Raw genomic sequence first — 17,648 nt, 5'->3', positions numbered from 1 at the left:
AGATGCAGAAGAGCTGATAGGGTCAACTGGCAACTGCTCAGAGGCCCAGGAACTCAAAGCTTGGTTATAACACTAAGGGCTAAGAATTCTTGACACTCGAACTCCAGAATTGCTAAGATTCTGAGCCTCACGTGTTGATATCTATGTATGAGTCTTGGTTTTGCTCTAAATTGAGCAAAAGTGCGTTCAGCTGACTCATGGTAAAAAGGCTGATCCAAGAGTAATAAAGCATAATTGTGCCTAAGAAAACTCTTCTCATCATTATAGTCCCCCAAAATAATTAAAACAACTTTAGTTTCACCAAAAACCTGAAATCCAGTGTTTCTCAAAATATTTTCAGTGTCATCCATAATCAGAAGTACTCCTACGAAATGGCTCAGCAGTCACACAAAACACACACATATGATTAAAACATAGATTGCATGTACCAATACCTATGTACATTGGTTGGCATACTGTAGGACTTTTAATACCATTTTCATAAATTAGGGTTCTTGTATTTATTCAACACGAATAAAATTGACTAAATTGATTTCACAACCTAGTAGTGTAATGAGTTGTCCTGTGCAGCTGAAAAAGCATTGCTATAGGCAAGCTGATCATTTTGGCTACACTAACACATGGATAACATAATCAATGTCACTGTCAACTCTGAGCATGCTTTGGCTAAAATCTACATCAGGGCTGACGACTTTATATAGGGAAGCACCATTAGCTCATTAATCAAAATCCAATGTATATTTAAGATACTTCACTTTCATGACAGCTGTCATCATATAAAAATATTATATGGGTTGGGTCACCACTAGAAAATTTAAAACATGTGAAATTTACGAACATCATTTCTGACAGGCAGCCAATATTTATGGCAGTTGACTAAAGAGATTTATTTCAAATAAACAAATGTTAAATGTTTCCACAAAAGCATAGACATGACCCTAATTAGTAAATCTGCTAATAGATTTTTCATCATTATCTTCAGGCCAATCTTTAGATATATTAGCTTTTAGAAAATGGTACAAATTTTAGAACTGTATTTCAAAAATGTTTAATAGTTTTCAAAATATTTGAGAACAGTACGATTTTATGAATGTCTAAGCACTGGTGCCATCCTGAACTATTAAATTGCATTTAAAAATTCAACACTCACTGTCAACTAAATAACAGTTTTATATAACTTTTTTATTTTGCAATAAAATTGCAATAAATACAATAAATTTTGTATTTACCATTAAAATTCAAGTATTGTAATATACTAAAATCAGCCTACTCACCACACAACAATGTCCAGTGTTCCTTAGTTACCACTGGATCTCTCAGCGCTGGAAATGCTCTGCATCTTGCCTGTCTTTGTTGGGTGTCACCAGCCAGATGTGGCTTTTGAACACTTAATATGTGCATGGTGTAAATGGAAAACTAAATTTTTGGTTTTAGTTTTTGTTTTTTTAATTTAAATTCTCACTTGGAACTAAAGGCTATTCTATTGGATAGCATTTTAAAAGCAAAAGCAAGAAAGTCACTTGTATGCTTTATCTGCTCAGATGGCTTCCAACAACCTGCTAAAGAAAGTCCAAAATTCTGAATTTGGCATTCTCAGCCATCGCCAAGATCCTGGAGCTACTTAGCGTGCTCCAGTACTGGATCTTCTTTCTGTTCTTCTGGCAGGCCACGTCCCTTCTGACTGTGGCACAAATTGTTCCCTTGGCTTGGAATGTTGTTCTTTCCATTCTGACTCAACACTCCTTGGGTAGCTTCCTTTCTCCTGACCAATGCCTACTCCTTCCCTTGTTAGTTTACTTATTCATATCCATTTGTTCAGCAGACATTTGGTGAGTTCCGGTTATGAGTCAGGCACTGAGTTAGGTATTGCAGAATGATGGCCAAGACAGGAGAATGGACAAAATGTTTCCCGTCCTTGTGGAGCTTATAGTCTAATTGGGATGAGAGGAGTTTTTTTTTTAAATAAATAATCAAAAATTTAAAAATTATGGGTACAGAGAGCACTGAGCCAGAGCACAGAATGACACCAAGTAGGGAGAAGATTTTGTAAAGACATGGAATTTTGAGTGAGCTCTTAAAAGGAAAAAAGGAGATATATATGTGCCATTTTATAAATTTAAAACAATATTCAAAATATAAAAAGTATAGAAGTTTGGTGAATTTGACTATGTTGAACTTTTTTTAAAACTTGAAATATAAAACTTAAAAGACAACTACAGACTTAAAGTAGATATTTACAATGCTGTACATGGGAATAATGGGAAGAACACTGAGGAACATGTATGTGGCCATGCCTAAAGCTTGTCCTGTGGGTACATATTTACTTAATTTTAAACTCCAAAAGAGCAGGGGCCCTGTTGTGTTCTTATTCGCCTGGCACTAGTGGTTGGCATATAATCTAAAGTAAGGTCAGCAAATTCAATGAGAGTATATATGCATTTTTAATCTAAAAAGATAGTGTAATTCATGTAGAATACATACAGAAGGAAGAATACTGATTATAAGTTATTGTTTGCTTTAAATCAGATCACTTCATTAAAATGTTTTAAAGTACAACCTCCAATGTACAAGTAATAATTCCCAGCAATCAAGGATTTGTTGAAATTTCAGAAATTCTCAGATTACCCTACTGGAATTTCTCAGAAATGCCTAGTTCTTATTATTACCTAAGACTATAATAAAGGGAACAAACTTGAAGTGCAGCCAGACTAGTTTATATTAGATACTAGAAATAAGTTTGTATTATTGCAAAATGCTCAAGACTGCCTGGGGATTTTGAGAACAAGAACTTTGGTGGAACAGGTTGGGTCATATGCGATTTGGAACTAGAAGTGATTATCAATGTCATAGACATCCTTTGCATTTGAGCTTCTGCCTGACTATTATGTAGAGGTAAAGATTTTAGTCTTTTGCTCAAAATCTGTAGAGAGGCAGAAAGGTCACTGTGGAAAAGAGCAAGGAAGCCTGGTGTTCAATCCTCAAGAACCTCTTCTAGTATTAGAAGCAATTACTACCCCAAGAGGACCAGTGGTAACAAAGGCTGGGAGAGGGCAGGTATGCAGAACAGGACTTCTTTTTTTGCTTGTACTCCAGTTATTTCTATTGATCAATTGATAAGCATTTGTAGGACAACTTTTAAAATCTGTACTATGCAAGGTGCTCTGTAGAATGAATATGATAAAGAATACTATCGGTGCTCATTCTTAAAACATAATCGAATTTGAAGAGGTTCATATGCACAAAATGAGATAAAACAAAGCAGCCACTAGCCCACTAAAAATAGCTCTAGTGAAGGTACAGAGCAAACAGTAAGGACTGGGCATGCTGTGAATGAGAAGAGATTTAAAACAAGCTTTATAGGGTGGAATGGACTTGAATAGTCAGTGAAGAGTTAGAGAGCATTTCAGATTCAGGCCAAGTGTGGGTGAAACCATGAGAGAGGGATACTCGGGCATATCAGAGCATGTCATTAAGTGGAGGGCTCTGGCTTTAGTGTGGATGTTTTAGAATGCATAGGAGGCGATAAAGTGATATAGTTGCACTTTGGTGATCAGAGAATGCTTTGAAAATCAGATTTCTGGACTTGAGGATAGAAGAAGAAAAAAGTGTATGTTCTGGAGTAGGGCAGGGTACTTTGAAAATTATGCTTCAGAGATTTGTTTGGAAGCAGTTTTCACATTAAGTACAGGTATTTCAAATGGATTTGGTGTATAACAAAAAGATTATCCTGCTTTCTCTACTTCCTTTTTGTATCAAAATATAGATGTCATGATGAAATTCTTAAATGACTACCAATTATTTTAGAACCCATCAAGAAAAGTAGCTTGGCTATAATTGGAAAATCTCATCATTAGACACCTCATACTGAGCTTTATTTTTATACTTAAGATCCTTTCCCAGTGCTCTCCCCTTGTTTAGAGTTTCATCTGTGCAGAAGCATTAATAACAATCGTAATATCTAACAACATACATAATTCAGACTTCTTAACTATGGGACCTTGATAGTTCTGTTTCAAATCCCAATTTAATGAATGTACAATGTTCATGTGCCACAGGAAAAGGGACTTAGGATCTAAGCTATAGTCTTTCTACCAGAGTAGCAGGTCAAGCCCAGGACCTTATGTCCTGTGTTGTTCCCAACTCTAGGATCTTGTTTCCTTAGCCACTAACAAGTCAGTTCCCTACTCTAGATTTCACCTAAAATCAAGGGGGATTAAGCTGAATAAACTTTTTAAAAACTCATATTAAATTTTGTATAAAGTACATTTATTCATAGGTCAGAGGTTCCATCTTGAGTCTAGCCTGATATTCTTAAGCACAGCAGGGTCTGTGTAGAAGGTAGGTAGGAAAAGTCTATCTGCATAAAGATAGACTTTTCCTAGGAAAATAACCCATTCTAAGAGAATTAAGCATATATTCCTGGGTAAATCATATTTATAGAACTGGCAAAAGAGGACAACATTGAGTAGTTGTCCATTATTGTTTTTAAGAATGGAAAATTATCTATCAGCCAAATGTTTACAGAAAGAAAGCATATGTAACCATGTTATCATTAGACAAAATAAAAATCTAAGGTAAAGGCATTAAAAGAGACAAAGAAGGGCATTCCATTTTGATTAAAAGTACAAACTACTAGTCATAAATTTTTATGAACATTGCAACATGGTTATGAAACATATAAATCAAAGACTGAAAATAAATGGTGAAAATGATCACTCCCCAATCTAACCCATGGGGCTATGGTCCTCATATGGCTCTGGACAGCTGTCAGTGTGGTGCCATAAGATCATAAAACCTTGCTTGGTCTGTAGCAAAGGAACATAGTCTCATTACAAAACATATAAGTAAAATTCTCTTCATTTTTTACAATTTTATTATAACATTTCTGGTATTAACAATGTCATGTGTGTAATTAAGAAGAGTCACCTGGAGAGAAAACATTCTCTCAGGCTTTCACAGGGAGCACATTGGCCAAGCAATGGCCATGACTCATCCACATGGCTGACACTGATAAAGGTTCTACAATCTGAGGTACAGGATCTCAGGGTAAATCCTGAGGGGATTTCCCTGACCTTATCAGACTCAAAAGCTACAACTCTTGTTGCATAGGTCCTGCTTTACCTTGGTCTTGACCATCCAGCAGAAAAGTATAAAAACGAAGTATAAGAAGTAAAGCCATGTTGTTATGTTGAGCTGTAGGGGACTCAGGTCAACAGTTTCTGACACTGCCAGTGAAGCGGAAGACCCAATACTATTATGGATTACTGGCCTCTTTTAGAATATTTTGCTGAGTTAACACACCTATAATATTCAAGTGACAGAACTAAACAAAAAAGGGGATATGTAAATGAATGTCCATTTTGTATCTGTGTATTCAAAATGGTTAGGATAGATATATAGTTACATTCTCTTAATGAATAGAGGGATTTGTTGTAATAGTGTTTGTAAATAGGATATCATGTCTGCATCTTGTACAGAAAATAACCACTAGAAAGACAGTATGCAATGTGTTAATTATTTAAACTGTCCTATCAATTTGATTTAAAACTGTCTCATTGCTATTTGTCTCTCAATAAAATTATGGAAAAAATAAAATAACAATATAAAGAGCAAAAATACTATTTGATAAATTTTTGTACTTATATCACAGCTGCTAAAAATCTATTTTAACTTATGGTTTAGACCTCATATATTCCTCAGAAGTCACATGTGTTTGGAAGATGACTGGATCATGGAGTTGCTATATTTACCAATGGATTCACCTAGTGATGAGGTTAGTAGCTGAACATGCTGTCGAGTGAGGCCTGGCAGGAGGGAGGTCACCAGGGTGTGACCTGGAAGGGTGGACTCTTATCCTTGGCTCTTCCTTTTCTCTATGCTTCCTGGCTGCCGTGGACTGAGCAGCTGTCCTTCACCATGCTCTTCTATCATGCAGTTTCTTCCTTGGATCAAATCAGCTATGGACTGAACCCACTGAGACTGTGAACCAAAATAAACTTCTCTTCCTTTAAGTTATGGATGTTGAATATTTTGTCCCAGCAATGGGAAAGTGACTAATACAACTTATTAAATTGTTTCAAGAAATAACACAAGCCTCAGTTTAATAATTAAATAAAAATCTTGTTCAACCCAATGACAATAAATGCTTATCTTCAGAGGCACACACATATAGGTCTGTTGAAATACTATTCTTGCTGCATTTCACGCTCCATTGTTGCAAAGGCTCATGCAGTGTCTGGTACACATGAGTTTCCCCAACTGTGTGCCGTGCTAAGGAGGGTGGAGGTAGCATGCACTGTGCTTTTCTCAATACAGTCTGCTGTTGTTGCCTTTGTAGTAGTCTATAGTGGAGCCAGCACAATTGAATTATAAGAAAACTCATTGGAAATCACGCAATTAAAAGTTAACAATTTTGTGAGGCTATATGACTAGCAATCCAGGATCACACACAGCGTTTTGGCCATTAATTAAACATACCAATCATAATGCTTAAGTTTATCATGTTATTTTTACAAATATTTTTCATGTTTCGATTGAGCAGTGCTTGAGTGGTAACTGAATATGTGACTAAGGAATGCTGTATGGGGGAGGTCACAGTGCTGTGCTAACTCCATCTCCTCCACATACCACATAGTCCAGTAGAAACCCTTGTGTATGAGACATTAAATTTGACTGACTTGGCAATAAAGTACAATGATTACCAATAACAGTATCTCCACATGTGTGTGCCTGGGAATACAGGCATTTATTGTTATTAATCATAATGTATGTTTTCTTATCTAATTATTAACTTGGATTTTGAGTTATTTGGCTTTAATGTTATAAAAGAAATATAATTTTGTTAATCAAGTACATTAACTGTATTGTATATTTAATATGCAGCCCAAGATAGTTTCTCTTTGAGTGTGGCCCAGCAAAGCCAAAAGTTTGGACATCATGATTTAGAACCTCTTCTGGCTCAGTTGCTGTGGACTAGTTGATGAACTCTGGGAAAAATTCAGAGATTATTGGAATATAAATTTCTTATAAGAGCACTAAAATTATCTGAATAGCTTGAATTAACTCAAGTTAATGTAAGAAGCAAGCACATTTATCTAAACAACTGAATTCCCAAGATACAATGACATTGGTTTCATTTTATGACTGATTGTTCTCATGACCACAATGTGGCCACCAGTGGCAATGGGGTAATACTTAATTTCTAGTTTACAGGGAAGCATGAACCATAAGTCATTTCAATTTTCTGTGCTTGGGATCAAGCTTGTGGCTTCATACTTTTCAGGCCAACACTCTACTCTTTTTCTTTATTTGTTTATTAACAGAGGATCCTACTGTGCAGTTCAGACTTGTAGTGATCTTTTGGTCTCTGTCTCCCCACCCCTGGGATTACAGGACTACCATGTGTGTCACCATGCCCAGTTTCGTGTCCCACACAGTGCACTTGTAATCCCAGCATAGCATGTAGTACCAGGCATGCTTTATGCTTGTGAGGCAGGTATTTAGACCGCTGTGCTATCTTCCCAGCCAGCACTCTACTCCTGAGTCACATGCTTGTGGTTGTGCCTTTTTCATTTCAAAATATGTGCTCATCCTAACTCAGTGAGTGGGGATTGCTTCTGGCTGAACTAATCAGGTTGTATCCATGGTGATTCATGTAATCCATGTAATCTAATCTCCCTGAAATTAATATATATATATATATATATATATATATATATATATATGATTTCTGAACAGCACTTTAGTCCTACGTTGTTGCAGTATTTTTTAGATAGTGAAGACCTTCCATGATTTTGCCTTAGTATCTGGGCTGGTGAGAGAAGAAGGAAAATTCCCTTAGTTGAAAAAACTTATGCACAGGTACTAGAGCACCAGGTCTTTAATTAGTACATTGTCTGTAATACTTTCACAAGAGTTGAAAGGACATGTATACTTTAAACTAATCAAACCACCAAAAGTAGTAGGAGTTTGCTAGTTTGTAGTTTGCTAGTTCTAATGGTTCTTGATTTTTCAATATGAATTGGGTTTCTTACTTTATTACTGTTAATTTGGGCTAATATCACATGTTCCAAGCACAGGGAGAAAGTTTCCTAAGGAAAACTAGTGTTTTGTATCCAGACATCTCCCTAAAGCTTTATACAGTCTTTAGTGGAAAGTTCTGAAGGGAGCAGATTAGTGTGTGTGAACATGGGTTAATAGTGTGATACTTAGATTAAGGGTATAGATAATGGAAGGCCTTCCCTGAGTATAAATGGTATCAATCAGGTTTGTAGGCTGGATGGAATATGAAGGGATGGAAAAAGGGCAGATTTTCGATGACTGTTGCTTCTACTGCTAATGCTTACTGCCTTCTACATGCCATGCCGTGGACCATTTCTCCTTTGTGAGGCCCCTCTGCCATGCAACACTGCTGTAGAACCAGCCAACTATGGGCTGAAACCTTTACAAACTGTAAGCTGAAATAAGCTTTTCCTCTTAACTTTGGGCATCAGGTATTTTGTCTTAACAATGAGTAAAGTAACTAAGACAGCTAGCAAAAACCTATGGGTATTGGATTCTGTAACAAATGAACAGATGATGAACCTACTGGCTATCCTTTGGGATGGAAAAAATTCAAGAAATATATTTGGACAGACTTCTGGAGATTTGGCTATCATAGTGAACAGTCATCATATAAAAGTGTTTTTCTATGATTTATGCTTTAATAAACTGCAGAAATTTTAGTTCAACTTTTTCCTCTGCCATGACATTATTGTAATATCAATGCCAGTTTAGATATGGCTCCTTTCTTTAATATAACCTCCTTGAGCTGACCATCTGTGAAAACTTGGACTCTAAAAGCATCCATTTTGCATGTAAATAGAGATCCTGACCTTAGGCTAACTGAATTTCTATACATATAAGTGTGGTTTCCTGGTAAAGAAAAGGAAACCCTGTCTCTGTGTTATTATGAACCTAATATACAGGCTAACTCTTTGTTTTTTAACTATGTATCTAGCTCATAATTAGCAACTCTACATTTGCTCCTAAGAAGGGAAACTGTTAATTTATGTGACATGCTGGAAAGGTATTGTAAATTTGGGTCTAATTTAATTAGTGTCAGATTGCTATTGATGATTAGGATAGATATTTAAGATTTTTGTTAACAATCTGTTACATGGGCTTGATAGAAGCCCTCAAAGGCAGGCTGTTCACTTTGCCCTGTTTACTTTTGCCCTCCAGAGCCTTCATAGTTGTTGTGAGTAGACATCAATGTGAAAAGGATAGAATACAAATTAAAGTCAGAACTGTACCCTAACTGCCAGTGTTGAACTTTGCTTTAAAACATCTGTCACATAAAAGCAAACATTCAGAACCACTGAATCTTGAAATAATTGTCTTTTCTTTTCATATCTTTGGCATGTTCATCATTTTATGCTACTCTTCTTTTTGTGACTTTTCTTACAAATGATTACTTTTATAAACATCCCTGCTTTCTCTATACAAGCAGCTCTTACAAATCTTTGACACCAACACTATGAAGGGGGAAGATCCAAAGCAGAGCTGGAATGCTATTGCCTGATAGAATGGAAAGCCAAAGGTCTTGCAGAATACTGTCTTGAATGTATTTAACTCACACCTGTCAATACGAGATCCATTTTGCATTGAGTCTCCCTACAAGGTTATTTTTATTATTCCAAAGTTTATATTTACTAACCTTATTTCACAGATGACAATGGCCATGGGAACTAATTGGTACAATCAAGGAAATATAAAGAGACTCTTTCTGTCACTCTTATGTTTATTATGCATTGCATATTTCTTTCAAATTTTGTTTCATAGATTTACATTTTTCTCTCTATTCAGTTTTTAGTTTCTGTCTCCCAAGCTTTGTGTTTCGAAACCACAAACCTTCTATCATTTCTCTTCTTCTTGCTTTTCTCTTCCATTCTACCAGCTCGATCTCCTTTGCTCTGCATTAGTTTCATTTCTTTCAGAGTGAATAATTTCTCTAAAAGTGTTTCAAGTGTCATATCAGCTTCTCACAGTTAACTTTTCTCTCATTTCTGGGACAAAATATCCAACACCCCAAATTAAGAAGGAAAAGTTTATTTAACTCACAGTTTGTGGTTTCAGTGCATGCTTGGCTGGATCCGAGGCAGAGTGACACTTGGCAAAGGGCAGTTCATGGTGGCAGAAAACAGCAAAGAGCAAAGGGAGGAGCAGTGGCTGTGGCAGCTAGCAAGCCTCTTTCCCTTCCTTAGATTGTTTTCAGGCTATCTACCCCAAGGACTGCATGAGGCTTTGTGGAGACAACTAGACATACACTATAACAGGATTCCAGGTAAGAATGCAATTGCAAAAAGCAAGACCAAGGGGACACATGAGCACCAGGTCCTTTCACCCCACAGTCCTCAGGCCAGCTCTGGGGAGCCATGCCTGCTTCTCAGTGCCTGGTGAGTAGGGCCTGAGCCCAGTAGCCAACGTACAAATTGACTATAGGCAAGTATTTCTAAAATAGTCTTTAAATTGTTTCTTATAAGTGGAGCAAAAGGTTTAGATCAATCCTATTCCTTAGTTTATAAAAACTCTAATTTCATAATGTTTTACATAAGTTACAGACATTAAGATAAAAAGATTTTAAAAATAATGTAAAAGGGCCTCATTCCAACCCAATCCATTTTTTCTCTCATAGCCCTGACTGGTTACCGTGATCACCTATTTCCTCAGGCTGTCATTTGCTCCAAAAGGCTGTATCAGCTCTTACTTCCTCTTTGTTTGAAACAAAATTTCCTGTTAACCAAAGCTGAGAAAAATGCTCAAATTCATGAATACTATCAGGCTCAAATCCTAAGGTTCTGCAATTAATTTGCCCCATAACTAAATACACAATTTAAAAGTTTTGTCAAGTCTTTGTAGTTTCCCTCAAGTATATGATAGCAAATTTAAACTAAGTTTTTGTTTCTCCCATGTTATGGCTTATATCTAGACGTCCCCTAGAGTCTCATGTACTCACAGGTGGACTTTATGGGAAGTGATTGGGTCAGAGGCATCCAATCTGCTTTAGCCCACCGAGGAATTCATAGCTAAATGTGCAATTGGAAGGTGCAGTCTGGTTGGAGGAGGCGGGTCACTGGGGGTGTGGCCTGGAGGGCTTATCTCCCTCCTTCCCTCTTTCATGTGTCTTTACTCCTTGTCTGCCATGAGCAACTCTTCTCCACTATGCTGCTCTACCTTAGAGCCAACTGACTATGGACTAAAGCCTCTACAAACTGTGAGCCACAAACAAGTATTTCCTCCTTTAATTTTCAGGTTTTGGGGCATTGTGTTCCAGTGATGAGACAAATAAGACAGAGAAGTGGGATTGTAGTTGTAATTGCCTGACAATGTATGTGGAAGATTTTGGAACTGGCAGGAATTTGGAAAGGGTTGGAGATGCTAATTGGAGAAGCAGCCCTATGATGCTGAAAGCCAAGCTTGATTAGAAATTTTGGTCTGCGATTAGAAGACCAAACTGCTGATAAAAAGGTAGAAAGAAAAGAGTAGGCTCAAGAGGTTTCACTTCAGAGCAGTTAGACTACTGGCCATGTGTGTTATGTTCTGGCAGAAATTTTGTCTACATTTTGTCATATGTTGAAACTTTGAGAGAGACTGAGATTAAGTATAGCAGACTAATTTATCTGGCAGAGGAAATTTCAAGGTAGTATAATGTTGAAGCTGTGTCATGGGTACGTTTGTGGGATTTTAGGCAATTCCTTGAGAATCAAATACAAAAGGCATACTAAATAATTTTAAGTTTTGAATTTGACCAGAAAGAAAGTTCCAGTAAAGTTGGGGCTTGAAAAGATAAAAAGCTTTGTTGCTAAAAAGGTTGGTAACCCTCCTTCCTCTGCCATGAGGCCTTGCCTTGAAGCCAGCCAAATATGAACTGAAACTGCTACAAAGTTTGAGCTAGATAACCCTTTCACCATTGATCTTGTGGATGCTAGCTATTTTGCCCCAGTAAAAACAAAAATAACTAAGATGTCTAGTAATAATTATAAAAGCACCTCATCCCCACCCCATTTTAATATTCTTAGTGGAAACATGAAATCACTAGGCTTTCAGCAGAAACTTCTGGCAGTTTTTTAACTTTAGGTAGACCGTGAACATCTAATCTGAATATGGGTTTCCATTATGAGGCTTGATCTCTCTCCAGCATGGAGTCATACCAGCTGCAATTCCTGTTTCAGAAACTCTGTTCATTTCTCTGCTTTAGTCCATGGCATGCAAGTAAATGTTAACAGCTGGCTCTCTTGGACATTTGTAGCCTTTGCCAATTTCTGTGGCTTAAATACTGCTTACGAGTCAGCTTTCAACTATCAACTTGACATTGCTGAACCCAAAATGATATGTACATTTGGCTCTTGGGGGCAGGTACCAACTCATTCTGGGATTATTAAGGCACTCCACAGACATTCACTTGCTATGAGTGCACTGGCTTTGCTGTGGGAGGAGAGGCCATATTAAAGAATGTTTTTGGTTTAAGAGAGAAAGATACCCAAAGCAATGACTAGAGACAGCCATATGCAATCATGATCCATTAATTCCCATCAAAGACCAGAGAAAGGCAGCTGAGGCACACAGTGAATATGCAGGATGCTGAGGGATCATGTCTCAGAGGGCAGGGAGAAAAGCAGACCAGTTAAGGGAGGGTTTGAGAATCTACAAAGATATGGCAATTCTTGGAAAATATAAAACAGTTTCTGTACCACCAAGGCCCTGTTGGCCCTAGGGCCCCAATGGCCATAAATAGGTTTGTTGTACTGGTACAGGATTTTTTTCCTTACTTACGTAACGTGTTGAAACAGTGCTTCTTTTGATTCTACCTAAAATTTTACAGAAAAGCAGGATAGAACAGGTATTACTAGCATTCTCCTTATTTTGTACCCAAGGAAACTTAAACCGTGGTAAGAATCTGTATGGATTCCTTTAAGTTTAGGCCTAGGTTTTATCCCACACCTTTCTGTCTGCCATTCTAGGTGTCATGCTTTAAGGTCTGGTAAGCTTGAGAACACACAACTCCATTATATGGCTTCTTGGCACTCAAAGAAACAATCAAAGAGATCTCCTTTCTCCAAAGTAAATCATAAAAGAGTGCTCTCCCTATACATGGAAGAAATGAGTGTTTCTATCTTTAAAGCCACAGGGACACAAAGAAGAATCGATCCAAACCAGGCTTTGCTAAGTTCCTCTAATTTATCACCATTGGCCCATAACTTGTACACTTGGTTCTTTATTTCTGAAGGCTCCTGTATCATGTAAAGCTTAAAAGTTTAGTATATTTTCCTTTATTAATCTGTCTTTTTGTTGTATGAGTCTTAGCCACAAGCCTTATAATGTATGATGAAAAGATAACACTTTTTTTCATCTAAGTGTTCATCCCATATGGTGGCCTTTCAAACTGAGATACTGCATGTGTTTGGGCAAGATCCACTTATCTTTATAAAGAGGCTGAAAGCCTGCTTTAGTGGGTTTATGAAGAAAAACAATGTTGATTTCTCCTCATTATCTGATCTGAAAGGGCTTTGGACACTACACTGGAAAAGTCACTAAACTGGATGTCAGGAGAGCTAGATTTGAGTGCCAGATCTCACATAAACTGTGTAGTATTGGTTAGATGGTTCAACATCTCTGAGTTTTAGTGTGTTACTTAAAAGCTGGTGAGTTTCTCTACAAGGCTTCAAAAGTTTCTTTTTTTTCCATTAAAAGTGTCTCTATGTCTCATTACATTTACATTTAAGTGATAATCTAACTAGATCACTACATGGGGCTCCAGAGAAACTGGGGGAGCTTAGAAGAGTTCAATATTATAAAAGCTGAAGCACACTTATGTTGCCAGAATTTATTTAAATGGCTTGAATATTACCTCTATAACATGGTCTTCTGTTGGAGAAGACAGCTATATATAGTCATTCAAGATATTGCAAATCAACTTTGGAAAGAGGTATACACAGTAAATACATAGACAAATATTTTTACTCTGTCATTCCTCCTATATCTGCTTCTACAAAAGGATTGAGACAGCACAAAATGAAATACTCTGTCTTAGGAAGTCTTTTGGCTGCATGGAAAAGAAACCCAATCAGAACTTCAGTTTGGCTGTAACATATCTGACAGTCAGGATGAGCAAGGGAATGTATTATTTATAAACAAAAGAAAGCATATATTTTTCCTATGTGTAAACTATACTATAGTACTTAAATAATTTTACAGGGGTCATTGAATGGATATCATCCATAGTGATTTCCAAATGGAAAAGCAAAAAGCCAGAACATTTTTAGTAAAGTGTATCTGGAAGGTGTTTTCAGGTTGATAAATTCAGGTAGACATTTGTTAGGTGGTCAAATCTATTAGTGTAGCATACAACCAGGGGAACTATTGATAGTTCAAATAAAAATACTACATTTTAAAATCAGTATGTAGGGGGCCAGGGAGATGGCTCTGTAGAATAAGTGCTTCCCTGGCAAGTTCAAGGGCCTGAGTTCAATCCCCAGTTCTGTATAAATAAATAAATAAATAAATAAATAAATAAATAAATAAATAAATAAATAAATAAATAAATAAATAAATAAATAAAATGAAAAAATAAATAAAATGAAAAAATAAAATCAGTATGTAAGCATTATTTTTGCCTCAACTTTGAACTTTTGTTTTTGGACATAAGCAGTGAGCTATATTCCCAGTCCCTTTTATTATTTTTTATTTTGCAACAGGCTCTTAATAAGTTATTAAATTGCCCAGGCTAGGGCTGATGAGATAGCTCAGCAGTCTAAGCTCCTGCCTAGGCAATTACAAGGACCCCGGTTCAAGTCCTGGTGTCATATGCCATGCTGGCCCTGCCCTGTGCCTGTAATCCCAGCTCTGGGGAGGCTGAAACAGGAGGATCACTACAAGTCCAAGCTGTGTAGTGAGACACTGTAACAAATACATAAAATTAAACATTAAAATAAATAAATAAATTGCCCAGGCTAGGCTCAAATTGCAATTTGCCTGCCTCAGCCTCCCAAAATTCTGGCTAAGCTCAGCCTGACTTTGACATTTCTGTTCATCACAGAATACTGAATTGATCATATTATGTAGTACTATGAGAAAGAAATTACTGACAAAAAAGGTAATAACAAGCCAGGGGCAAAGAAAGTTGTATTTATTGGAATATATTGGAACTTTGCCTTACATGTAAAAGATATGTAGTTGGGGCAGCAAATAATTGTATTCAAATTGAGCAAAAATTATGTGACCCTGTGACCCTGTGCTAGGGAAACCAAGTCATTAATTACTACATTAATCACTAGTAATTAGTACATAGCTATGTTCTGGGTAGATGCCTGGAGCTGTCATTCTGCTGTTATGTGTGCCTGTTTAGCATACTTTTAACTGTTTTTCATTCTTTAAATCACATTACTACTCTAAGTTCTAGTACATGAAAGTATCTAGCAAATCCCAAAATGCTGAGAATTGTTGACTTAACAGACAAGAACAATATATACCACCCTAAGGTGGGGCCTGCATGGCATGTGGTGCTGAGGATTGTACCCCAGTCCCTGTGCTTGCCTAAGTAGGCACTTAGTCTGCTGAGCTATCTCGCCAGCCCCATTTGTTTACATATAGCTAGTTTCACTCTACAGTAACATAGGTGCATACTTGCCACAGACAGAAACTGGGTAATCTGCAAAGCCCTGAACTACTTATTTGTAGTCTGGACCATTAGAAAGGTTTTTCTTGTTGTTTTTATTTCTTTTTTGTATTTTAAGGAAGGGTCTACAGGGTGTTCAGGGTCTCACTACTAGATTGGACTCATAGTGATCCACCTGTTTACAGCCTCCTAAGAGCTGGGATTTACAGGTGCGTGCCACCATGCCCAGTCTCAATTGCCCTCTCATCATGACCCGGGTACGGGGCCAGCACAGGAGGCCCGGGATAGAACCCCCAGCCCCTGCAACTGCTTGCAGGCACTTTAATCCACTGAACTATTTGGCTAGCCCAGAAATACATTTTTTAAGTCATGCAGTATTTGCTACTTTGAGGTCAGCTCTTCACCTACCTTTTTTCTGTCCCACACATGACCCTCTTAAAATTAGAAATAAAACCCCATTATTTACTTTAGTGATATATGTTAAACTGGTTTGCTTATTAAGTGAGCATTGTTGTTTACATTAAATCTGTAACAGGTAAAAAATATTATACACTGAGCAGAGTGTAATCTTCTCATTAGCTGGAAGCCCCAGGGTATACCTACATGTGCATGAAGGTCTCTGATTGCTTGGTTTCCCCTAGTTTTGCTGAAAGAAGTTTAGAAATGGCTGGAATCAGTCAGTGTCCTGCTGGTACACATATGTATAGAACTCAAAATATTTTTTTTTAAATTTCAGCAGGATCTGGAATAAATTATCATTAACAGCTTGGCTTCTAAGATGGCTGTTTCAAATGTTAGACTGTAGTGAACTTGCTTGTTGTGCAAATGTTCACAGTTAAATCATCATTCTTTAGGTTTTCCCAAATCCACTAGTTTTTTTTTTTTTTTTTTTTTTTTTGCTGTACCGGGGATTGAACTCCCCAAATCCACTAGAATGTAAGCTTCATGGGACTCACCTTATATTTTTTTGTCATGAAATATTCCTTAGTGCATAATAGATGTGCAATGAATATTTGCCAAATAAATTTACAATGTGAATTCCAACACAGACTTGGAGGATATTAATGGGAATTTTTGAAAGCAAAAGAAAATTTAAGGTCTTTCACATTTAATATGGATGTTGAACTTGAAAGTTTTGAAGTGTTACCCAACCATTTTTATTTTATTTTATGTATTTATTTTTAATGCATTTGGGGTGTCCTCACTATGCAGCTCAGACTCTTAATGATCTTCCTGTTTTCAGCCTCCCCAGCGCTGGGATCAAACCGTGGTCTGTGCGCTTGCCTAAGCAGGCAGTTAGTCTGGAGAGAGAGAGAGAGAGAGAGAGAGAGAGAGAGAGAGAGAGAGAGAGAGAGAGAGGAATGAGGTAGAGAGGGAGGGGAGGGGAAAGGAGGAGAGGAAGGGTGAGGTGAGGCAACAGAGGACAGAGAAGAGATTAATAACATTAATGCAACTTAGTGACAGATATATAACCTATGACCTGTGGACCTATAGCCTAAAAGGACAAGCCTTCAAGATTATACAAAAGGGAGAAAGTTATGAGAGTGAGTCACTCTGTAGCAATAAGAACAGACCAGAAACACAACACAAACATAATATCATTTGTTCTTTTTCATCTGTGTGTTTTATAGCCATCAATGCAAGAGAAAGAGAAATATCTTTAAATTAGCCAAATTTCAGAAAAGAGTAATCCCTTCCTAGAAGAAAAGTGCCCCAGAGTGACTATCATCTCCAGGAACATGCTGGAAGAATCACAGGAAAGGGAAAAACTAACTTCTCTGTAAACAAATTTCATTGTATTATTTATTTGTTTATTTTAGAAATTCAACAATGGTTTTTATATTGCATGTTGTTGTTTTCAAATTATTTGTTCAAATTACCAGATATGAACATGTAAAACTGCTCAAAAATTAAAAAGAAGAAAAAAATTAAGCATTAACTATTCCTTTAATAGACCAGCAGAAATCAGCAATACAAATTATCCAAGCTATTG

Source organism: Octodon degus, unplaced genomic scaffold (assembly GCF_000260255.1).
Source record: "Octodon degus isolate 3935 unplaced genomic scaffold, OctDeg1.0 scaffold00051, whole genome shotgun sequence".
NCBI classification, from domain to species: domain Eukaryota; kingdom Metazoa; phylum Chordata; class Mammalia; order Rodentia; family Octodontidae; genus Octodon; species Octodon degus.
Note: the sequence above shows the minus strand (reverse complement) of the source record.